At 39.7% G+C, this 26,137-nt stretch overlaps 1 protein-coding gene across 2 annotated transcripts in view; it reads left to right on the top strand.

The window, feature by feature from the left end:
- Window positions 1–26,137, top strand: part of CDKAL1 (CDKAL1 threonylcarbamoyladenosine tRNA methylthiotransferase) — a 652,485-nt gene that overhangs the window by 131,098 nt on the left and 495,250 nt on the right. The gene's annotated exons all lie outside the window — the stretch shown is intronic.

Raw genomic sequence — 26,137 nt, 5'->3', positions numbered from 1 at the left:
CTGCTTGGCTTATACTGAGCATGCTCAGTAACACTGCCGAAGCCAGCTGCCCTCACTCTGCACCATTGCTATTAGCAGGTAAGGGTTGTCTTTGCTTAAATGTATTTATTATTAAAAAGGGTGAACTGAGGGCCTGTGTTTACATACAGAGCTACAGTGGCACTGGTGCAGCTGCATTGCTGTAGCGCTTTAGAGAAGATGCTCCTAAGCCGATAGGAGAACTTCTTCCATCGGTGTAGTTAATCCTCCTCCCCGACAGGCTGTAGCTATGTAAATGGGAGAAGCTCTCCTGTCGACACAGCAGTGTCTACGCTGGGGGTTAGGTTAGTATAAAAAATCCACACCCCTGAGTGATGTAGTTATACCTATATGGGTCTGTAGTGTAGACCTGGCCTGAGTGTACTATAGTTAACATTGAACTAGTCTTCTGAAAGTATATAGTGTTGTTGTAGATGTGTTGGTCCCAGGGTAAAGTCAAAAGACAAGCCTGAGAGCTTAAATGCCTTAACTTTGCTAGATACTTAAAACCATGGGCTGGATTTATGGTTTATTACACCAATCTATAACCCACTTAAATCCCAACCCCCAGGCTTTTTTTCCTTCCACCCTATGACTGGAGAAGTGTTAACAGACCACTTCACCTTGAATGGTTCCTTGAAATATATATTAACTACTTATGCTAAACACTCTGTTCTGCCTTATATTTAGCTCTGTCACTGATGTTTCCCAGACCTGAAGAAGAGCTCTGTGTAAGCTCAAAACTTCTCTCTCTCTCACCAACAGAAGTTGGTCCAATAAAAGATATTCTCTTGCCCACCTTGTGTCTTTACTCTTCTGAAAGACATTTTATTTCAATATATAGCATGTCCTGTCAGTGATGCAGAAAAGTGGCTTGTGGTAGACAACTTGTTAGCTTTTGAGTTCAGCAGAAGTATAGCTTTGATAAGAATAAATGGAAAACCTGAACAGTCACAATTGTGGTGTGTCCAGTGTAAATAAAATGTGTTGTCCTCTATTATTCATAGATCTTACCTTTACTAAACACTCACGTGGATGCTCATGGAATGATTCATTAGGTGTGACACGTAGCTGGCTGATAATTGTTGAAAATCTAATTGGCAAGATTTCAGAGTAACAGCCGTGTTAGTCTGTATTTGCAAAAAGAAAAGGAGTACTTGTGGCACCTTAGAGACTAACAAATGTATTTGAGCATAAGCTTTCATGAACTACAGCTCACTTCATTCATCCATGATGAAGTGAGCTGTAGCTCATGAAAGCTTATGCTCAGATAAATGTGTTAGTCTCTAAGGTGCCACAAGTACTCCTTTTCTAATTGGCAAGAGACCCCTAATTCTTACTAAGCAGCTGGCACATTTTTGGGGAGAGACAGAGAGGGAGTTGTATTGAAACTCTCTGCTAGCAGTAGCAGCTTCCCAGTGCTGTACCCTGGAAGAGAAAAAATTTGCCCATAGTAGGTGGAACAATTAAAATAAAAAGATTCCTCCTGTACCCAACAGAGAAGTTAATTTCCTGACTGCCAATGCAGCGCACTGCAATAAGATTAGCTTTTTGTGTTGCCAAGAAGAACTCTGTTTCCAGAATACCGGTGGTTAGTGTGCTTTGGGTAATAACTATACCTGAATTTCCCACCATCCCTTCCCCCCTGTGGTCCCGTCCAGCAGTTACCAGTCAGGTCTCAGACCTCTAGCCATCACCTGTCTCTGAGCAGGGGTCCTTGTCCCACTCCAGTCTGACCACGGTGTTTTAAGGCTGCACGGCCCCCTTACACTGTGATATCATCAGCATGCCAGTCTGTTTAAAGGCCAGCACCTGTGCTTTGCTTTTGCTCTGGGGGCTATGAATAGTGTATTGCCAGCAATTACAAGTTGCCACATAGCTCTTTCTAAGCAAGCACATTTATTCGTAAGGTACAAGCATTACAGAGAATACATGTTAAATAAACAAACAATAAATAGATTTAAACATACACTAAACATACTAGGAGTCACCCATCAGTCTTATGGGGCTCTAGTAGTCCAAAGTCTTTTCAATACTTCAGCAAGGGTTGGGGTCCCTTTGGACAGAAGATCTTGTCTGTTTGGTGAATCAGAAAGTGGGCACTGTCAGTTCAAGATAACCATTTTATACCAAAAGCCCTTCCTTGTCTGTTAAACTCTGAACTAGTATATGCAGACCACCCCAGTGTGTGGTACCTCTCTAGAGTTGTTTAGTCTGTGACTTGTTTTAATCACCCCTCACTGTTTTTAGGTCTTGTAGGAGCGGTGGTAACCCTCCTCTATGGAGTAGGACACAATCATACATAAACCATTATGGTCCCTAAAGATATTGCACGTAATTGCAATATCTGTAACATGGCAGTTAATGTGCATTGGATAATAATCTTGTGTTGGCCAACTAAATCTAACTAAAGATAACTGATTCTGTGGATGAAGGGAAAGCAGTGGACGTGTTGTTCCTTGACTTTAGCAAAGCTTTTGACACTGTCTCCCACGGTATTCTTGTCAGCAAGTTAAAGAAGTATGGGCTGGATGAATGGACTATAAGGTGGATAGAGAGTTGGCTAGATTGTCGGGCTCAACGGGTAGTGATCAATGGCTCCATGTCTAGTTGGCAGCCAGTATCAAGCGGAGTGCCCCAAGGGTTGGTCCTGGAGCCGGGTTCAATATCTTCATAAATGATCTGGAGGATGGTGTGGATTGCACCCTCAGCAAGTTTGCAGATGACAGTAAACTGGGAGGAGTGGTAGATACGCTGGAGGGTAGGGATAGGATACAGAGGGACCTAGACAAATTGGAGGATGGGGCCAAAAGAAATCTGATGAGGTTCAACAAGGACAAGTGCAGAGTCCTGTACTTAGGACGGAAGAATCCAATGCACCACTACAGACTAGGGACCGAATGGCTAGGCAGCAGTTCTGCAGAAAAGGACCTAGGGGTTACAGTGGACAAGAAGCTGGATATGAGTCAACAGTGTGCCCATGTAGCCAAGAAGGCCAATGGCATTTTGGGATGTATAAGTAGGGGCATTGCCAGCAGATCGAGGGATGTGATTGTTCCCCTCTATTCGACATTGGTGAGGCTCATCTGGAGTACTGTGTCCAGTTTTGGGCCCCACACTACAAGAAGGTTGTGGATGAATTGGAGAGAGTCCAGCGAAGGGCAACAAAAATGATTAGGGGTCTGGAACATGTGACTTACGAGGAGAAGCTGAGGGAACTGGGATTGTTTAGTCTGCAGAAGAGAAGAATGAGGGGGGATTTGATAGCTGCTTTCAGCTACCTGAAAGGGGGTTCCAAAGAGGATGGATCTAGACTATTCTCAGTGGTAGCGGATGACAGGACAAGGAATAATGGTCTCAAGTTGCAGTGGGGGAGATTTAGGTTGGATATTAGGAAAAACTTTTTCCCTAGGATGGTGGTAAAACACTGGAATGCATTACCTAGGGAGGTGGTGGAATCTCCTTCCTTAGAAGTTTTTAAGGTCAGGCTTGACAAATCCCTGTCTGGGATGATTTAATTGGGGATCGGTCCTGCTTTGAGCAGGTGGTTGGACTAGACCTCCTGAGGGTCCTTCCAACCCTGATATTCTATGACTCTATGATAAAGCAATGACAGGATCTTTTCCACTTAAGTTGTGGCTATCTTTCTATTCCAATTACCATATACCAGTATTGACGATACTGAGCAGGTGTGTTACTGAATAAGCTGGTGAAAGAAAGAGGGGCTTAACAAGGATGAACGATAAGAAACATTTCCCGTCGTTTCAGGTTTTTTCTTTACTATATTAATGAGCTCGATTTTGTTTGTAGCAGCGGCTCTACCCCCACCTCTGATAAACAAAACTAAAAAATTGTCATTCTTAGTTGACTGTGCAGAGAACCATTCTTTTCTTATAGTTTGTTTTCTGCTTTCTGCTTCTCAGTTCTTGACCTTTCCTCATTCTGGGGAAGGAGAACTTCTGCTTCTACAGGATTGTTTTGTGACCACCACAGAAAGTGGGTGAGCCAGCCATGTTTCAGAATTATGATGAGGCTGTTCAATATATTTCTCAGATGCATCTCAGAAATCGTTTTATGGAACTACTTTGTATCTTATGGTGGGAGAATAAAGAAGTGGTGAGAAATTAATGTTTCTAATCATTAGAATCTTTCACAAATAGTCTTCTGAATGTTATAGCAGCAAACTGAGTGAAATTTGGGAGGGTATTTAGACTAGCTGTTTCTCTGTCATGTCAACAATTCTGGCTTCTAGGTTGCGGTCATGGAGACCTTTATTTTTTCAGAGTTGAGTAACGAACAGAACAATGACCAGTCTGTGCACCGCCAGCAAACAGAGCTGTAAACAGAGGCTGGTAGGGGCAGTGTGCTGGGAGAGAAGCTGATCCCTGATTAGGAGATGGGGCTTCTCTGACTAGGGGTCCTATAAAGGTAGCCAGCCAGTCAGGCAGCGGCACAGGAGCCAGCAAGCAGAGCTGTAAACGGGAGTTTGAGTGGGAGTTCTGTTGGAGGAGAAGGTATTCTGTTGGAGGAGAAGACTAACAGGCCTGAGGTGAGAAGGCTATGACAGATACAGAGGCAGCAGTGGTAGTGACCCAAGCAGAGGAAGACACAATGAAGATGACTGGATGTGGAAGCTGCGGCATGTACATGATCCTAGAGAGGGTACCTAAAAAGAGTTTCGTCTGCATGAAGTGCCGCCTGATAGAGCTGATGGAAGAAAAGATCCTGGGATTGGAGATGCAGGTGGAAACTCTGGTTGAGTTTAGAAGGGGGTTCCAGCGGATGATGGAGCAAAGACATGAAGAGGCTGAAGGGAAAAGATCAGACTTGCAGATGGAAGCAGGATCCCAAAGAACTCTGAGGGGAGACTGCTGGGTGAGGAAAGTGTACAGTGGAAGCATGTGACTAAGAGAACCAGGCAGAGAAAAAGATGGGCTAGTGAAGGAGAAACAGAGCTCAGGAACAGGTTTGCGGAGTTGGAAAATGAAGAAGAGGCACAGTGATCACTGAAGGTGAGAGGGCAAGGAAGAAGAGAAGAGCAGCTAGTCCTATATGAAGAGGGCAAGAGTCAATGGAGATAACACCAACTATGAGCCCCAGGAGGATACAGGATGAGTTGCAGAGGATTGCAAGGGACAATAGGAATTGAGAGGACTTGCAGCCAGAGGGAACAGGGGATAGATAGACTGGAGAATTGCACGATGACCAGGAAAAGGCAGGTCTACGTGACTGGGGACTCCTTACTGAGAAGACTAGACAGGCCTGAAACAAGAGCTGATCCAGAGAACAGAAGGGTGTGCTGTCTGCCGGGTGCTAAGATACGGGATGTGGACCTGAGGCTGAAGAGGATCCTAACGGGAGCAGAAAAGAATCCAGTGATTGTTCTTCATGTGGGAACAAATGATATGGCTAGATTCTCGCTGGAACGTATCAAGGGAGACTATGCCAGGCTGGGGAAGACGTTTAAGGAAATCGAGGCTCTGGTGATCTTCAGTGGGATTCTGCTGTTCCTAGAGAAGGGCAACAAAGATGTGACAAGATTATGATGCTCAACAGATGGCTCAGGCACCGGTGCTATAAGGAGGGCTTTGGGATGTATGGCCATTGGGAAGCATTCATGGGCAGAGGACTGTTGTCTCGGGATGGACTTCACCTGAGTAAGGATGGAAATAGACTTCTGGGATGGAGGCTGGCACAACTGATTAAGAGAGCTTTAAACTAGGAATTTGGGGAAGATGGTTGGGAGATGTCCAGGTAATCTCCACGCCGGATTTTAACATTGAGAGGGAAGAAAACAAAGTCAGAGAGGATACAGCTGTGGGTAGGAGAATGGACACAAGGAGGAAGGGTAGTGTACATACCAGTCTAATAGGTGATACTGGCAGTAGAATGTCTGTGCTTAATTGGGTAAAGAATGTGAGCGAGGCCTAACAGCAAAAATTAAGATGTTTGTACACTAATGCGAGGAGCCTAGGTAACAAAATGGAGAAACTAGAGTTACTGTGCAGGAAGTGAAACCAGATATTATAGGGATAACAGAAACATGGTGGAATAGTAGTCATGACTGGACTACAGGTATTGAAGGGTATGTGCTGTTTAGGAAAGACAGAAATAAAGGCAAAGGTAGTGGAGTAGCATTGTATATGAATGATGAGGTAGACTGTAAAGAAATAAGAAGTGATAGAATGGATAAGACAGAGTCTGTCTGGGAAAAAATCACACTGGGGAAGAAAGCTACTAGACCCTCCCCTGGGATAGTGTTTGGGGTGTGCTGTAGACTGCTCGGATCCGATCTGGATATGGATAGAGACCTCTTTAACGTTTTTAATGAAGTAAATACGAATGGGAATTGTGTGATCATGGGAGACTTTAACTTCCCAGATATAGACTGGAGGACAAGTGCTAGTAATAATAATAGGGCTCAGATTTTCCTAGATGCGATAGCTGATGGATTCCTTCACCAAGTAGTTGCTGAACCAATGAGAGGGGATGCCATTTTAGATTTCATTTTGGTGAGTTGTGAGGACTTTGTAGAAGAAATGGTTGTAGGGGAAAACCTTGGTTCGAGCGATCATGAGCTAATTCAGTTCAAACTAAATGGAAGGATAAACAAAAATAGATCTGTGACAAGGGTTTTTGATTTCAAAAGGGCTAACTTTAAAATATTAAGGACATTAGTTAGGGAAGTGGATTGGACTGAAGAACTTGTGGATCTAAAGGCGGAGGACGCCTGGAATTACTTCAAGTCAAAGTGATACTGAAGTGCAGAAACTATCAGAAGCCTGCATCACAAGAAAGGGGAAAAAATTCATAGGCAGGAGTTGTAGACCAAGCTGGATGAGCAAGCATCTCAGAGAGGTGATAAAGAAAAAGCAGAAAGCCTACAAGGAGTGGAAGATGGGAGGGATTAGCAAGGAAAGCTACCTTATTGAGGTCAGAACATGTAGGGATAAAGTGAGACAGGCTAAAAGTCAAGTAGAGTTGGACCTTGCAAAGGGAATTAAAACCAATAGTAACAGGTTCTATCACCATATAAATAAGAAAGCAAAGAAAGAAGAAGTGGGACCACTAAACACTGAGGATGGAGTGGAGGTCAAGGATAATCTAGGCATGGCCCAATATCTAAACAAATACTTTGCTTCAGTCTTTAATGAGACTAATGAGGAGCTTAGGGATAATGGTAGGATGACAAATGGGAATGAGGATATGGAGGTAGATATTACCACATCTGAGGTAGAAGCCAAACTTGAACAGCTTAATGGGACTAAATCGGGGGGCCCAGATAATCTTCATCCAAGAATATTAAAGGAATGGGCACATGAAATTGCAAGCCCGTTAGCAAACTTTTTAATGAATCTGTAAACTCAGGGGTTGTACTGTATGACTGGAGATTGCTAACATAGTTCCTATTTTTAAGAAAGGGAAAAAAGGCAATCCGGGTAACTACAGGCCTGTTAGTTTGACATCTGTAGTATGCAAGGTCTTGGAAAAATTTTTGAAGGAGAAAGTAGTTAAGGATATTGAAGTCAATGGTAATTGGGACAAAATACAACATGGTTTTACAAAAGGTAGATCTTGTAAAACCAACCTGATCTCCTTCTTCGAGAAAGTAACAGATTTTTTAGACAAAGGTAATTCAATGGATCTAATTTACCTAGATTTCAGTAAGGCGTTTGATACCGTGCCACATGGGGAATTATTAGTTAAATCAGAAAAGATGGGGATCGATATGAAAACTGAAAGGTCAATAAGGAACTGGTTAAAGGGGAGACTACCACGGGTCATACTGAAAGGTGAACTGTCAGGCTGGAAGGAGGTTACTAGTGGAGTTCCTCAGGGATCGGTTTTGGGACCAATCTTATTTAATCTTTTTATTACTGATCTCGGCACAAAAAGCGGGAAGGTGCTAATAAAGTTTGCGGATGACACAAAGCCGGAAGGTATTGCCAATACAGAGAAGGATTGGGATATCCTACAGGAAGATCTGGATGACCTTTTAAACTGGAGTAATAGGATGATATTTAATAGTGAAAAGTGCAAGGTCATGCATTTAGGGATTAGTAACAAGAATTTCTGTTATAAACTGGGGACGCATCACATGGAAGTAACAGAGGACGAGAAGGACCTCGGCATCTTGGTCGATCACAGGTTGACTGTGAGCCGCCAATGTGATATGGCCGTGAAAAAAGCTAATGCGGTCTTGGGATGTATCAGGCGAGGTATTTCCAGTCGAGATAAGGAGGTGTTAGTATCGTTATACAAGGCACTGGTGAGACCTCATCTGGAATATTGTGTGCAATTCTGTTCTCCCATGTTTAAGAAGGATGAATTCAAACTGGAACAGGTACAGAGAAGGGCTACTAGGATGATCCGAGGAATGGAAAACCTGTCTTATGAAAGGAGACTCAAAGATCTTGGCTTGTTTATCCTAACCAAAAGAAGGCTGAGAGGAGATATGATTGCTCTCTATAAATATATCAGAGGGATAAATACCAGGGAGGGAGAAGAATTATTTAAGCTCAGTACCAGTGTGGACACAAGAAGAAATGGATATAAACTGGCCATCAGGAAGTTTAGACTTGAAATTAGACCAAGGTTTCTAACCATTAGAGGAGTGAAGTTCTGGAACAGCCTTCCAAGGGAATCAGTGGGGACAAAAGACATATCTGGCTTCAAGACTAAGCTTGATAAGTTTATGGAAGGGATGATATGATGGGATAGCCTAATTTTGGCAATTAATTGATCTTCGACTGTTAGCGGTAGATATGCCCAATGGCCTGTGATGGGAAGTTAAATGAGGTGGGATCTGAGTTCCTCCAGAGAATTCTTTCCTGGGTGTCTGGCTGGTGAGTCGTGCCCACATGCTCAGGATTTAGCTGATCGCCATATTTGGGATCTGGAAGGAATTTTCTTCCAGGGCAGATTGGCAGAGGCCCTGGGGTTTTTCGTCTTCCTCTGTAGCATGGGGCACGGGTCACTTGCTGGAGGATTCTCTGCACCTTGAAGTCTTTAAACCACAATTTGAGGACTTCAGTAGCTCAGACATAGGTTAGGGGTTTGTTACAGGAGTGGGTGGGTGAGATTCTGTGGCCTGCGTTGTGCAGGAGGTCAGACTATAGACGATCATAATGGTCCCTTCTGACCTTAAAGTCTATGATTCTATGATGATATACGTTCAGGGAAACAATCACTCCGCTTGATAAGGTTCTTCTGTCACAGGAAAGATTGTGCAGCTTGGAACTGAATATTGGATGCTTGAGTTTCAACTAATACACTGAAGGTTATACAATTGCTAATTTTCATCATACACACACATGGTCAAGTCATACACACACATGCAACAGTTTCTCCCATCTGTCTTTTCTTTGCATATACAGCTTATTGGGAATGTAATTGATGCTAATCAGTGGCAGCACATTCCCACTTGTGGTTAAAGGAGAAATGACTCAAAAGCAGATAACTGACTAAGATTGTATGTCCAAAGAATATGATAGAAACCACCCATGGCAGTGGCAAGCTGATTACATAAAGGTATCTGTTTTTTTTCTAGGATGCTAATTTGGAGATTTTCTCTGGCAGGCCATATTATTAAGACCAGTTCACTAAGCTCTATGATAAGAGTCACAAAAGATATGCTTACAGGAAAAGGGCAAGAATTTTTTTAAAATGACTAAATGGAAAGGTTGAATGGGTTATTTGAGCCAAACGAAGTATGCTTTGGAAGATGGAAATCTGTCCCAAGAGAAGTCAATAGAAAGGAGCATAAAACAAAGCAGGTAAAATGTAAACTGGAAATTAGGAGGGGCAAGATGGAATTAGAAGAGCAAATTGTCAGACACAGGAAAAAAAAACAAGTAACAAGAAATTCTTTAAATATAGATAAGGAGATAGCCTGCAAGGAAATTGCTGAATCTGCTTGACGTTGACGGTTAGGGAGAAAGGGAGCAAGAAAGGAGGATAGAGTCATTGTAGAGAAGGTAAAACAGTTTGTTTACTTGCAGTACAATGGGAAAGCATTCTGTGGCAATAATCCCTATATTCTGCTGCATTGTTAATTTATTCTGTCACCGTGAAATACCCTTCATTCCCAATCTTTAGTGCTCCCCTCGACTCATGATTGTGTGCATGTGCACACAAAGCTGTGGCTCATAATTGAAAATACTCATTGGTTTAAAATGTATCAATAATTATTTTAGGGAAATTTCCACATTTTGGGGTAGGCGAAGGAAATGTGTATTTGCCATGTTAAACATATGATGCATGTTTGAAATTGTTGAAGGATTTGGAATGGTACAGTAAGTCTGGAGGGGTGCAGTGGGGATGGATTAGTGAGCTGATGAGGTAGTCATAAGAAGGTGATATATTTGTAGGATATCTGTGCAATTTATCACAGGGATATTGCTGCCACATAAACAGAAGTAAATAGAAAGGAATGATGCACCTTTGGCAGCCTCCTCTGCCCATGCTAATTTGAATACATTCAAGTATCTTTTCAAATAGGCTACAGTACTGTATAGCACAGGTACCATGAATCTTGCAAAGAAATATTGTCAATGCCATAATAATTCAATATAGTGAACTGCAGTGATATCTTCAGTTTATTTAGACGATTGTAACGTATAGTGCGCTTAGTCCTTATGACAGATGACTGTACATTCCACTTTTGTAAAGGGAAACCATGCCTCACCAATTTTTTAGAATTCTTTCAGGGGATCCACAAACATGGACAAGGGTGAGTACTTGGATTTTCAGAAAGCCGTTGACAAGGTCCATCACCGAAGGCTCTTATGCAGAGTAAGGAGTCATGGGATAAGAGGAAAGCTCCTTTCATGGATCAGTAAATGGTTAAAAAGACAGGAAGCAAAAGGTAAGAATAAATGGTCAGTTTTCAGAATGGAGAGAGGTAAATCGTGGTGTCCCCCAGGGACCTGTACTGCGACCAGTGCTCTTCAACATATTCATAAATGATCTGGAAAAAGGGGTAAACAGTGAGGTGACAAAGTTTGCAGACAGTACTAAATTCTCAAGATAGGTAAGTCCCAGGGAGACTGCAAAGAGTTACAAAAGGATCTCACAAAACTCGATGACTGGGCAACAAAGTGGCCGATGAAATTAAATGTTAAATGCAGATTGGAAAACATCCCAACTATATGTACAGTGATGAGGTCTAAATTAGCTGTTACTACTCAAGAAAGAGATCTTGGAATCATTGTATATAGTTCTCTGAAAACATTTGCTCAGTGTGCAGCAGCAGTCAAAAAAGCTAGTAGACTGTTAGGAACCATTAGGAAAAGGATAGATGATAAAACAGAAAATATCATAATGCCACTGTATAAAATACATGGTATGCCCACACCTGGAATACTATGTGCAGTTCTGGTTGTCCCATCTCAAAAAAGGCATATTAGAAATGGAAAAGATTCAGAAAAAGGAAAAAAAATTATTAGGAGTATGAAACAGCTTCCATATGAGGAGAGGTTAAAAAGACTGGGACTATTCAGTTTAGAAAAGAGATGACGGAGGGGTGGGGGGGGGAATATGATAGAGGTCTATAAAATCATGAATGGTGTGGAAAAAGTGATTAAGGAAGTGTTATTTACTCCTTCACTTAACACAAGAACCAGGGCTCACTCAATGAAATTAATATGCAGAAGGTTGAAAGCAAACAAAAGGAAGCACTTCTTTAAACAACGCACAGTCAAGCTGTAGAACTTTTTGTATGGGGATGTTGTGAAGGCCAAAACTATACCTGGATTCAAAAAAGAATTAGATAAGTTCCTGGAGGATAGGTTCATCAATGGTTATTAGCCAAGATAGTCAAGGATCCAGTCCCATGCTTTGCGTGACCCTAGCCTAGGCCTCTGAGGCCTGAGCTACACTTGGGGGGGGGGGGGGGAATTGATCTAAGTTACACAACTCCCATAGCTGAAGTCGACGTACTTAGATCTACTTACTGCGTTGTCTTCACTGCGGTAGGTTGAATGCTGATGCTCCCCCCGTCGACTCCACCTATGCTTCTTGCTCCGGTGGAGTACCAGAGTCGACGGGAGAGTGCTCAGCGGTCAATTTATCGTGTCTTCACTGGACATGATAAATAGACCCCCGCTGGATCGATCGCTCCAAAAGTAAGTGTAGACATGGCATGACTATCAGATGCTGGACGACAAGGGATGTATCACTTGATGATTGCCCTGTTTATTTCCTTTGAAGCATCTGGCACTGGCTGCTATTGGAAGACAGGATACTTGGCTAGATGAATCATTGGTCTGGCCCAGAATGGCCATTTTTATGTTCTTATATTCAAATATTTTCACTAAGCTTAATTTTTAATAAAATAAATCTTAAAATAAATTTTTTTTTTATAATTTTTAAGGAAAAATATTTAAATCCCCCCAATCTGTAGTATTTTAGTTAGAAATTGGATATTAGATTTAGAACTTATTTTTTAGGCTATGGCTACGCTACGGACCTTACAGCGGCACAGCTGTACCGCTGCAGTTGTGCCACTGTAAGGTCTCCTTTGTAGCTGTTCTGTGCCGGCATAAGAGCTCTTTCCAGTTAAACTACCCCCAACGAGCGGCGGTAGCTATATGGGCAGGAGATGCCCTCCTGTCCACCTCAGTGCTTTGGTAGGTGAAACTTTTATGTCTGGCAGGTTTTTTTGACCAAAAAAGGTTTTGCCGACAAGTGCTAGTGTAGACAAAGCCCTAGTTTGTCTTTGAATAGTATACTACTATTTAGATTCACTGTGTTAATTTAGGTTTCAGAATAACAGCCGTGTTAGTCTGTATTCGCAAAAAGAAAAGGAGTACTTGTGGCACCTTAGAGACTAACCAATTTATTTGAGCATAAACTTATTTAATTTATTTGAGCGTTGCATCCGATGAAGTGAGCTGTAGCTCACGAAAGCTTATGCTCAAATAAATTGGTTAGTCTCTAAGGTGCCACAAGTACTCCTTCTCTCTTTGTGTTAATTTATTATACCATGATTGCATCATTTTACCATCAGGAAAAAAGTCATATATTAAGTTCTAGTTTGCTGAGTTTTAGTTATTCTCTGAAGACCTGATAATCATCAAAAAGCTTCCCCTTTCTGTGCTGTTAAGAAAAAGATTCATTAAATGGCATTTCTTCTTACTGCAGGAACTTTTTATCACATACCATTATCTCAGTAGTGTTAAAATGAGTAATGAAAACCATCAGCCTCTACTAATATTTTCAAATGTCAAAACTTAATTCTGTGGAGTCATTTTCACAGTGTAGTTACTATTGAACCTCTTGACCCAAGTGAAAGATTACTTTTCTGAGAGTTTAGTAAGAAACATTGCCTAGCACATCCATTAATCAGATTATATAGAAAGTAAGCCAATTATGTTGACACATTTTTGGCATTCATTCAGTTTAATGCAATCAAACTGCCTATAGATTTGCATGGCCTTTTGGACATCCAGGTCTCAGCTTGTAAAGAGCTGACCATTTTAGAGTTACTTAAATAGCATGTAGAAGATTGCATAGTAATACATTTCCAGGAAGGACCTGCAGTCCTACAAAAGGAAGTGATAACCTTTTTTTCTTTGTGAAGGACCCATCTGCCAGTCTGTAATGGTTTACTTTCCGTGCTGCAGTCTGGAGCAATTGTTGGATGTAATCAAAAGGGCAGCCTCTTGAATACTCTATATGTTCTAACTCTCCTTCACTGGACAACCACAGTTGGACTGAACTCTTTCTGACGTATCAAATAGATTTTGGCCACAATTTTCAAATGTGGATGTCTTAAATTAATCCTCTAACTCTACCTTTAGGCACCTAAATAAGTGGTCTGATTTTCAGAGGTGCTAAGCATCTACAATTCCCAGTGATTTTAGAGGATGATGTGGGTGCTTAGTACATCAGAAAATCAGGGCAGTAAGTTTTGTGATGTGGATATTAATGACATAATTTTCAAGATTAGATATGCACAATTGTTCACATAATTTGTATATAAATTGGTTAAATGCTCACAGAAGTGTCCTGTTATGTGCTGCCTAGTCACTTGAGCATAATTTTGTGTGCTTTTTTACATGTGCTATTTTGAAAATCAAGAGGGTCAATAGCTAGATTTCTGGGTGGTAAGCATTGTAGAAAATGCCTTACCATCTCTCATTGGGTTTCAGTTGTCTCCCATGATGTCCTTTTTTGTCAGGATGGATATGACAGAAAGGATTTTAAAATGTAATGTTTAAAAAAGGCTTTGCAAAATGTTAATTAAAATGTATGTTTGCATTTTGTAGTTTGTTTATATATTAAATGCCTCTGAAAATGTCAATTATAATTGCTATGCTGATCAAAATGGGTACAGTTTCTTTCAAGGCTTAAGTGCCATAATGTCCCAGATGTGGTTTGGTTTTTCTTAAGTTCATTCAGGTAGGCGTGACTGAAACAACTTCATGTTGTTTGGAGGCAGACAATACTAAATAGGTTGTGATAGTTGATGAATACCTCATGTCTTTGTAACAACTGTCAAGGCTTTTTGCATTTTTTAAAAAGAGGGAACTTGGAAATATCTGACACTTTTTTTTGTATTCTGTTTATCCTGGAAAACCAGACATTATATCTTGAATAAAGATCTGCATGTCATTCTAGGAGCTATCAAATATCATCTAAATAGGTACAGAATTTCTTCCGCCATCCCAACTGATGCTATCAGTGTTTTTTTCATCCTATAATCTGACATCTCAATTAATCATAATTGAAAGACATTTTAGGGAATGGAATTTGTTTTCCCTCACAGACCATTGCATTATAGCCTGGTCTCTTGTGCCGTCTGCTGATTGGGCCTAATAAAGCGTAACTCCTGCCTGGATTAGCTTGCCAGGTTGGGACAAATCATTTTATAGACTGCAGTTTATCTGATCGCAGAGACAAACTGAGGCACTGAAAATCACTGGTCACTTTTGAAAAGGCAGGTCTTTGTTGTAGCTTAGCCTCACCCTGTCTTTCAGGAGTAGTGACCAGAATGTATCTGAAGTTGTGGGTTGGTATTGTGATAATTCTGATCCTCTTGATTCGTACTTAAATTGTGCCTATATTCACAAAATAGACTGGAATTTGTGGAAAAAATGAAATGGATGAAATGTGTGCACATGCAACGTGAAATTAACATTAACTGTGTTACGTATGGTATATGATGTCAGTTATTTTCCTGCTGCCAATCCTAGGGGGGAAGTGTCTGGATACTCTTTCTTCTGGCTGTCATTTTGACATCTTTTTTGGGGGAAGATAGATCAGCGGTAATGTTATTTGTATTTCCTCTTTTTTCATAAAAGTTTTTACTTTTGAAAATCTTGTGTTCCTTGAAGAGCTTTCTGTTATACTGTGATGCTTCATTGCAAGTCCTTTCAGAAGGTTATTTGTATTTCTGAATCAAAACCAGAGAATAGTTTAGGATGTTTTTCATTCCTAATAGAAAGTATGTAGGGCAAGACTACCCTACATTCCTTTTTTTCTGCTTAGACTATCTCTTCTATTCTGGGTTGGCTGCAAGACATTACTCTTTATTTTAGTGCACTTTAGAGCAGTCTGTAATAACAATAATATTGATGTAATATGTAGGAATGACAAATGTTCAGAAGAGTATGTGATCTTACATCTTCTGAAGTCAACTTAATTTTCTTTAGAACATAAAATTAAGGGTGCCATTTAAAGGTGACCTAAAAAGGATTTTATAAAACTGAATTTGTGCCCTTGTTTGCTTCCTGTTAATATATAAAAAAGACTAGAGCCCTGTCTATGCTGTCTTTTCTGAAATGAGCTCTAATTTTTTTTTTAAAGAGAAATGCGGTACTGATTTTCTACCTTACAAATTCAAGAAGTGTCTAGTCTTGGGACTCCCTGGTTTTGCTGAAGGATGTTCTTGGTAGCCTTAGAACTTTTGTTGAGATGTTTATACAGAGGAAGAGATGGTCCAGTGGTTAGCCTGGAACTCATGAGACCTGGGTTCAATTCCCCCATTCTACCACAGACTTCCTGTGTGATCTTAGGCCTGGTCTACATGAGGGGGGGGATTGACCTGAGTTACGCAACTTCAGCTACATGAATAACATAGCTGAAGTCTATGTACTTAGATCTACTCACTGTGGTGTCTTCACTGCGGTGCGTTGACTGTTGACGCTCCCCTGTCGACTCTGCCTGCGCCTCTCACTCCCGTGGAGTACAGGAGTCAACAGGAGAGCGCTCCGGGGTCGATTTATTGCATCTAGACTAGATGTGATAAATCGACCCCCTGCTGGATCAATCGCTGCCCGTCGATCCGGCAGGTAGTATAGACATACCCTTACTGTCTCTGTGCCTAAGTTCCCCATCTGTAAAATGTGTATATTTGTACTCACAAGGGTGTTGTGAAGATAAATATATTGGACTCTGTAGTGCTCATGTACTGGGAATGGTGGACATATAAGTACCGAAGACAGATATCTGTCACTTTATTTGAAGGTGATGAATAATAAAAATGCTTATTAAGCATTGGTGTAAGCTTTAAAACCAATGTGCCCAACCCTGCTCAGAGGAGGTCTCGATAAAATGCTTGAAGCTGTCTGTGCCCTTACTATCCTAGAGCTCATAGCGCTCCTACCACTGGTGAAGGCACCAGTGGGAAATTTTATGGAAAAGTCTAACATAAATGAAGACTCGGTTCTGCTGTCCACTTCTTGACTCAAGTGATGGCATAACTCTTGTACATCATAAAGAAACAAGGGCATAAACCCATTTTTTTAATACTTTATAGATCACCTTTAACAATCATGCAAATGAGTTAAAATATGAATAGGAAAATGTAAGCCATATAAATTATTATTACAGTATTGTTGACGGAGAGCCATCTGATGACTCTTACAGCTTCCACACATGCACACTTTTTCTGTACTTCCACATGAACATATAAAGCAATCGAAACAAACCATCAGATGGTTCTCTCGGTCATATACATTTATAATGCTTATGTTTTTTACTACACCAGCTGTGCCCTGAACTCAGTCTACAATCCAGTCAACAAATTCATAAAATAAATAAATCTTTTCTGTACTGTCAGAGATCCTAGTGAGAGCTCTCTCCCGGCTTCCCATTATCACTGCTGTGAGGGGAAGCCAAACCTTAGTGCTCTGGATCCCTGGGGTGTCTTGATGTTATGGAGCCTTAGCAGGCTGCAGAAATTCTTTTAATCTACTGTGTAACTGTAGTTGGAGGTAGGGAGAGTAAGTATGTTTAGCATTTGAGACCCAAAAACTTGTTCAGAGATAATAGATAAGAATATACTGCTGCTGCTTAGCTTCCTTACAAGTGAAAGTAACTTGGGAAAAGCCTTCTTTATTGTGAATATCTTTGTATGTGTACAATTCATCTGTATACATTTCAAAATGGCTCCACCAAGAAAAAAATAAGCCCCATGTGGAATTAGAGTAGCATTACCAATTCTTTTATTAAAAAGTTTGGTGTAATAACTATATTTTGATTTACATTTTTTTACAGTAAATTGTAAGCAGTGGAGAATTGTTAGAAGAGGAAGCATAAACCTTTCAAAGCTTGGTTCCTGTTTGTTATAGCTCAGTTTAGCACAAAAGCATTATTTCCATTGCATTTTTATGAGAAATGCCATGAGCATGCTTTTTATCATATTTCATAGGGATGCAAAATTGCCTTGAGGCTCAGTGTTCAGAGTAGAGATGAACGTTTACATTGATAGAACAGCTCCAAGGATGAGTTGTAGTAATGAGTACTTAGACTCCTCATTCCCGTCCTCCCACCCCAAGGGGAAAAAAGTTCCTCTTCAGATGTCGAAAATACTGTTGGCGGCTCTGAAGCTGGAAAAATCTGCAGGATGAATTTTTTAGAGCAGAGGTCAACCTTAAAATGTTTGTTTTAACTGAAGTTGCTGGCAATGTCATTACAAGTTCTACCCTTTCATTATTTTAGAAGGCCTTGGTTAAAATCCTTGATCCTCCTCCCACTATTAAAGGCACAGGCAGTCCTAAATTCAGAAAGGCTTTGGTAGAACCCCACACCGCATTCTTTGTGGGGGGGAGAGACTCTTCCCCAGTATACAGGAGTTGACCTAAATCTTTTAAGAGCACCATTGGGCCAGTTCACAAGAACCCTCATAATGTGTCTGTATGCAAAGTTCAGATCAGAACATATCCTAAGAAGCCCTGAGTCTTGAAACTAGAAAAGCCTGTTTGAGTCTTGCATTGTTTGACCTATGAAAAGTCTTGCTTGTAGGATATAATTTACATATAGTAGTTTCATTTTTATGGTCAGAAGAGACTGCAGAGACCTAAGCCCGTATACTTTAATTAGCTAAAATTTAGTTTGGAAATGAAATTCATAATGTAATATGATTGCATCCTTTTTTTTTTTTTTGAATGAGATATAAGATCTTGGGTATAATCTTATACATGTATCAACTGCTTTTAAACACTTGAGTGTTTCCTTGGTTATCATATGTATCACTATGCAGTAAAGATGTTTCTTACAAACTTTCCAGAAAAAAAAAAACAATTTGTGTTTTGCTCCTAAGTTTTCCATTCAGAATAGCTATGATTATCCATAGCACAGAATATGCTAAGGTGAATACTTTTAGGTATTTAGGCTGTTTGTATACTATTTGTTTGGACAGTGAGAACAGACTAGTCAGTTTCACAGGTTTGTAGTTGATTTCTAGCTCAGTTGTAAATATTGCTATGCCTGGGTTGCAAATACTGCAGGGGAAACTTTATTTTAAAACAAATTTCCATTGGACCAAAAAACTTCATAGAAACATTTCTATTGATCTTGTAAAAATTTTGCAAAGAAAAAGTGTTCATGGGACATGAAGACTGTAGATCTTCATGTTAAATTCAGATGAGAAGGACCTTTTAGCGTCATGCTGAAGTGAAATGTAGAGTACTTTTATGACAGGTGAAGCAGGTCATTGAGAGGCCAGCAAAACCAAACAAATATCATGTGTTCTGCAGCACAGGTGACAGTGGAAGGGAAAGTAGAGTGAGTTTTGATCATGTTCTCTTATTAATCCTGTATGCAGTCTTGTTACTGAATAGATAATTGTCCAAATGGAGGTCAGTTTTATCTTTTGGCTGTTGTACTGTCTGGCAGTGCCTAGAATTGTCCGGGTTACCTTACAAGTAAATAAGAAACTCTGGTTTGCTATGATCACTATTGATGGGTATGAGGAGATTTGTGTCTTTACATTGCATATATAAAGGAAAGGATGCTGGGGAGGAAAACCAAAGTTTATATTATATTTTGGTTAAATGAATTTGTTATCTATATCATTGTTTTCAATGGGTATCTGAAGAGCTATATTCATCAATAAAAGATACTATCATGCAGAAATTAAGTTTCTGGGGTTTGTTAGTTTATTTTAAATTATTCCTTCTCTTACAACCATATCCAGTATATAAAAAAGTTAAAAGTTGCTTAAATGAGGTTGCAAAATGCATGCAAGTGCTTTAAGAGAAGAAAGTAAAGCGTTGAGTGGTTTTTTTCCCTTTTATCTTCTGAACACTGAAATTAAGATGATGATGAACTGCATGGTTAAATGTGCCACATGACTGCCTTTTGAAAAGGAGGTTTGAGCCTATGTTACAGACTTGTGCACTCTTGTTCAATGTTTAACAGAAAAAAATCACTAGGTTGAGTTACAAGAATAGGGCCTTTTAAAACTAGATTTTAAACTCTGTTTTTAGATATGGTAATCGTTAACATGAACACATTGAGTGCTGCTTTTAATAACTAACATTATTGCTGAAGTAATGGTCTTTTGGTGGTGGTGCAATGGTCTTAAAGTTCTATTCCTCAAGCTATTGACACATTAGAAGAACTTGGATTAACCAGTAGAGTTTTTCAAGTTTTCCTTCAGCCACCTGTCTGATATTTAATGGCTAAAGATTTTTCTGACAGATTCTTCAAGAAAAAACAAAATGCAAGGACATCAGAGATCAATTCCACCCCCTGACCTTGTATGGCTCAGTCTGAACATTTGAATTGTGAGCTGAGGCGGTGGTTTCTTAGTTACACAGGCTGTTGGAGCATCAATGTGTTGCAAACATTGTTTACAGATCCTGAAAATCAGATAAGTTTATTGTGTATACAAAATATACTTTTCTTTGAAAATAAATGGAAATAAATTACAGTCCGGTAATAACTGGTGCACAGTAACTCTAAACTTTTGACCCTGAAACTTTGGGTTGTTGAGTGAGAATGACTTGTGTAATATTTTATCCTTATTCCTTTTCAGTCCAAATGAAGACAGAAATATACTAATGCTTTCTTCAAAATTCTAAAACAAAAATATTGTAATAATGAACAGCTACCCTTAAATCATTCTTAAAATTGCATTTTCACAAAATAACTTACAATAAATGAAAACTAAGTAATATTTTTTCTGAATTAACTGTTAAAAGACAGAAACCCTCATGAAGAATAGCATAATTTAATTATTTATGGAATCCTTCCAATAGCAATCAATTTTAAAAAGTACAACAAAAGTAGTCAGGTTTCCTCAATGTTTCTCAAACTGTACTCTGCCAAGCACTTACTAGCCATATGTGGAGACCTTGGTGGTCCTATATGGTGCTGGCTACTCCTTTTTCTCAGACCAGTGAGAAGGTTGACCAGGAATTGCTGGCAGAGTCAGAGCCAGAAGATGCCAAAGAGGCCAGAGTTACTTCTAGGGAAAGGGGGACAGAGCTGGAAACTGGGCAGAGAGGATGTGTTAGGTGAGTTTAGAGCAGATGTGTGAATGGGAGAATAGTTGAAAGGGGATGGGGGAAAGAGAGAGGAGTGGAATTCTTTTCTTAAAAAATAAACCAATTTGATAATGTTAACTGTACCAAATACACCAGGAATTGTTGCCACCACAAAGATGTTATGGGATTGAGAGTTGAAGGCTTGTGGAAAGGGTAAGCAGTGAGACTCTATTAAGAAGGGGACTGTAACTATGATGAAGTTAGAGGGTCCTTGCTTTAAAAATAATAGTCCAAAGATAATTCAGATTGGTTAGTTAAACTGTGGTGAATCTCTAAACTGCACCTTAGAATCATACAGTGTTTAAGTAAAACCTTTCAGATTTGAGGTGTGGTGCTTAGCCTAAGAAAGCTTCCACTTAAATTTTATTAAATAGAAGGTTTCCTAAAACTATAAAGATGAAACAGTTAATATCCTCACTTAGTTTACAGTATTTACAAAGGATGCAAGTTAAAGCCCTGGATATACATTATCACAAAATAGCTCGTAATATCTATCTTCAGTGACTTAGAAGGATTACGACTCACTCTTTTTTCACAAGAAAACAAGTGAAACATAGCAGATTCTACATTCTTGGTGCTTTTCCTTCTCAAGTAATTTTTCCAACCCTAAAGTCACTCTTCAAATAAAGAGGAAAAAGAAGAAAAAAAATATTTTTACCATTTACATATACTTGAAATCCCATCCTAATAAATTACTGTGTTGACCAGTTCATATCAGCCTGATATGTAAGAAAGACCCGAAGTAATTTCTGTTGTTTCTGGCTCCTCTGATGATGTCTCTTTAAATAGCATATGTTGTCCTGTTATGCCAGTTAAGAGAGGTTTACATACCATTAAACTAGACCTTTTTGTTACTCTCCATCTGTCTGTATTTTCAACTTTTTGGCAAGAGTAGGAATTTTGCCCTAGTACACTGTTCTATCCTATGCTGAAATATAATAACAGGTTTCAGAGTAGCAGCCGTGTTAGTCTATATTCGCAAAAAGAAAAGGAGTACTTGTGGCACCTTAGAGACTAACAAATTTATTTGAGCATTCAGTGGAAAATCCGATGAAGTGAGTTGTAGCTCATGAAAGCTTATGCTCAAATAAATTTGAAATATAATAGTCTCTCATACTCTTATATTTAACTCTGTAACTCCCTGTCTTCCTTCAGAGGAGCCAGAGGTGTTGTTTATATGCTTTGAGGCAGCCAAGTCAGAAAATGCCAATTCTCAGATCTTGATGGACTTACAGAAAGCAATGGACTGTGCCTCACTCTGGTTTTCAGTCTTCCAGGCAGTTACTCTAAGCTTTAGAAATCAGCTAAAGAGAGAGCCATAATGTAGACCCTTACTCCTACAGTAGACATGACTGCAGCTGCTAGAAGCTAATGCACACCCTTGAATAAACACCATTACATAAAGTTCTCAATGTCGGACACATTTGTTTTCTTCCTGCATATATATATATATAATATATATATATAATATATATTTTACTTCTTATCCCCTTTTTATTATTGTGAGACCTGTGAGGAACTATTACAGAAAATATGGGTGGGATCAGTTTTGGCACATGCTGTTACTATATCCAGATGGTAAGCATCCTAAAACTAAGAGTCAAATCATCTCAGAAAATGGTTTTGTAAAATTTTGGAACAAAATTGTGCACAATGATGCTGAAATACTATGATGATGGGAATACTGGCTGCTTTACTTTGTGTCAGCATTGTTTGCACCCCTAGGTGGTTGCTAAGTTTCTGGCATAGAGCAGAGCCCTTTCTCTCAACATTCATTGACAGCCTTAGTTTTGAGCTATCTCAGTCTGACTGTGAAGCATGTGGAGTGCCTTCTGTGGCAGGCCCCTTATGCTTCACTTGCCTCATGGAGATGTCACCCTTCACAAGAGGGAGGGGAAGGCCCCCCAAGATGTGGGCAGGCAGCCTGACTCACATGGAATGTGCCAGGGCTTAAGGAATGGGATATGGGTTTCCCAGCCTAATGTTGCTCTGATGGCCTTGCCCAATTCTGAGTAGTTTTTCTGAAGGAGAACCATCTCTATCTTTCTGTGTATACTTTGATGCCATTCTAACAGTAGACAGACACAGTGGGGGAAATAATAAAACAATGATAAAAACTAGTGCCTTCTTAAACCAAGAAAAGTTATTCCCCAGATTGACTTCCTGAGATGTATCAACTAAATATACAAGCAACTAAAAGTCTGTGAAAGTGAAAGAGTTGTTTACAGCTAACAGATAAGCAAGACCAAAAGGGGAGAAAAATCAAGTGGGGGTTAGGGGAACCATCCCTGGTAAGTGGCCAAGAGAGGCAGCAAGAGCAAGGAGAGTGGAAGGACTTCTCTTTGAGCTCCCAGATATTGCTCCCAGTGGTAGAGGTGGCCATTATAAGGGCCTCACTAGCAGCAGAAATGTCATTTTAAATACTTTAAAATAATTTTAAAAATAATTTTATAGATTACTACCATGTAAGGGCTAGAAAAACTATATCAACAATTACAGAGATTCTTATGTTTCTCTAAAGAAAAAGTGATTATACAAGAATACAGACAGCAAGTTCTATTTAGAAAGGTAATACGACTTTCAGAACGATCCTCCCCACACATCCTGGGACATGTTGTTTATGGCTGTTTTCTTAAACTGAAATGCAGCTCTGCATTTACTCAGACTTGCTTTGGTTTGTTAATATATCATTCCCATTAATGTTCAAACTCTCTACAGTTCCTTTAAAGCCATTAGCCGTCTATTTTAACTGCCATCTCAGGGAATTTACCTCTTTATTGTTGATTAAATAAAACCTGATAGTGTCATGATTTCGGGCATCTACACCTTTGTATTTCCCCTCAGTGGTCTAGCAAGGGCACCCACTGTCAGGCTTCCAGCTCTCCAGACATTGTCTTTTGTGTGGAGACCACATCTCTTTCCCTTCTGACCAAAGTATTTCCAGGCGCAAAGTTTCCTGCCATCATTGTAGTGATCTCAGCACAAGGACACCAGCTTGCTTTCCCTTAGATATGGTTAACAGGTGCAATTGCTATAACTATAAATTACCACATAGTTCTTTTTATTCAAGCCTATTTTAGTCTTGCAGTAAAAGCAATACACAGAAAACACATTAAAACCAATAAAAGAACCTGCATGCATGGTAATAAGCTTACCAGACATTTTCCCAATTCTGACATGAGTTTTGGCAGAAGCCATCCTTCAGTACCCTTCAAAGGGATTTCCTTTGTGGTCACAGGTTCATCACATTCCTAGCACAGTCTTAGAGGATCTCAGAAGCTCATGTCCTTCCAATCCTCCCTGAAGTATTGGGGCCCTCCATGAACCAGGGACTTGTCTGTTTTGCTGGATCAGGAAAACCAGGCTATTGGTCGCTGGAGAATCCAGATTGAACTACTATATGTGTACCTCTGTGGGGAATGGACAAGGAGGGGTTGAGTTGCTTCAAAGGAATTATATTTGCATCCCCTTCCTACTAAAGAAGATGCATACAATTCTACTATAACAAATACAAAATTACATTTTTAATACAATGAACCCCAAAGGTATTAAAACTAATTCAATAAAGTTTAACTTAATTCAGTAAAATTCATTCAGAATATTGTGGGACATTATCAGTCCGTCATAGTGAGATTTGTTTATTGATGCCTTCATTCTTTCTTGAGCAGTGTCTGATAACCCAGCCTTAGTGCTTTTCACATGGCTAAACTATTCAAATTTGTCATCATCAGGGGTGAAGTTCTGATCCTTTGGTGCTAACATGAACCTTGAGTAGTACTTCTGCTGTAGAGGCAGTGTGATCCAGTGGATAGCATGCAGGCATGTTACTCATATTACCTTGGTTCTCTTCCCAGATGACCTGCATTGTACGTCTGCTGTATGATTTTCCTGTGCTTGTGCTCCACTCCCCCACCCCACTCCACTTTGCCTATCTTGTCTTTTTTAGCTCTCATGAGCAAGATCTTTTTCTTATTATGTGTTTGCTCAGTGTTTTGCATAATAAAACAGTGATTTTGGTTGGGTCCTCTAGGCACTACTGTGATACAAATAAAAATAATAGCAAGCCACTGTGCTCTGCATCGAAGGGAATACTGGACCTTGGGTAAAGAGTCCACAATTCTAGGTTAATGTTCACCTTGATTTTAAAAAAGGTAAACTGTATTTTATTGTAATGTTAAAACCCCATCTTCTGTTTTACTAGTAAATGAAGTTATATTTTTAAGGTTATATTCTTTGATTGCTGACTGAAAAGTTTGCGTAGCCAGTTTTGGCACTTAACCACAAAAATCAAATAGAGAGGTATGGGCTGTGTTCCTGGCATAGAGCCATTTGTGAAGGCATATTCCACTACCTTTAAATTAAATTTCATAAAAGGAATCAACTTTAAAAATTACATAAAAGCATTGAGGACTGTGTTTTTCCAGAAGGCAGATTATACTGTGTGTAATGATGTCACTATGGCTCCTGCAGAACACTACTGAAGGCTCACTATGAAGAAATGAGGTTAGGTTTATTTTATTGCTTAAAATGAAATTCAAACAATGGGTTCACGCTGCATTGTTTTTATAGATTATGTAAGGATAGGATTGGAATTATTTTGCTGCATTTATTGGAAGCTGTTTTATAAGGGCTTAATCCTGCTCCCTTCGATGTTAGTGGTGACATTTCCATTGAATTTAAAGGGAGGATTGAGTCCTGAATGAGTTTTCTATCATTTGTAGGTGTAACTGTCTGAGTGAAAAAGCTTAAGGTAAACAGCAAATTTGTACTGTTGTTGCTTGGAAAAATCAAGGAAAGGACACTATTATGTCTTTCCTGAAGTCCAGCTGATTCGTGGTTGATTTGTGATTGGACATGCGAGCTGAAGAGTAGAAAGGATAGATAATTGTTAGTTCAGAAAACCATTGCTTATGTAGCCTTTGTCTAAGCAATTGTCAGCTAGCTGGACTTGTAATATTTTTCAAACAAGTTTGGCAAGTGGTAGATAGCACCATTCCTCTTTTCTCCTCCTGTAGAGCGACCGTCTGGCATTGCATAAAGGAGGCAAGTGGAGGGCAGCTCACAAATTTTGGTGGTAGTGCTGTTAATTTTTTGGGCCTCTCTGGGTTTATAAGATTGTTATTGAAGTTAAACTGGCAAAAGGTGGCAAATACTCATTGTGACCCATACAACTGTTAAGTAAAATCTGTTAAAAGAAAATTCAAAAGAGACCAAAAGGCTGAGGTAGGCCAAGTGTGTTTAAACAAAGGAACTGTTGTTATGACTTCCAAGAACTTGAGGTCAGAGTGGCTGAGGGTTACTGGAAATGGAAGGAACAGTCTTTGGTATACTAGAATTTACTG

Source organism: Eretmochelys imbricata, chromosome 2 (genome assembly GCF_965152235.1).
Source record: "Eretmochelys imbricata isolate rEreImb1 chromosome 2, rEreImb1.hap1, whole genome shotgun sequence".
NCBI classification, from domain to species: domain Eukaryota; kingdom Metazoa; phylum Chordata; order Testudines; family Cheloniidae; genus Eretmochelys; species Eretmochelys imbricata.
This window is presented reverse-complemented; position numbering and strand designations above follow the sequence as displayed.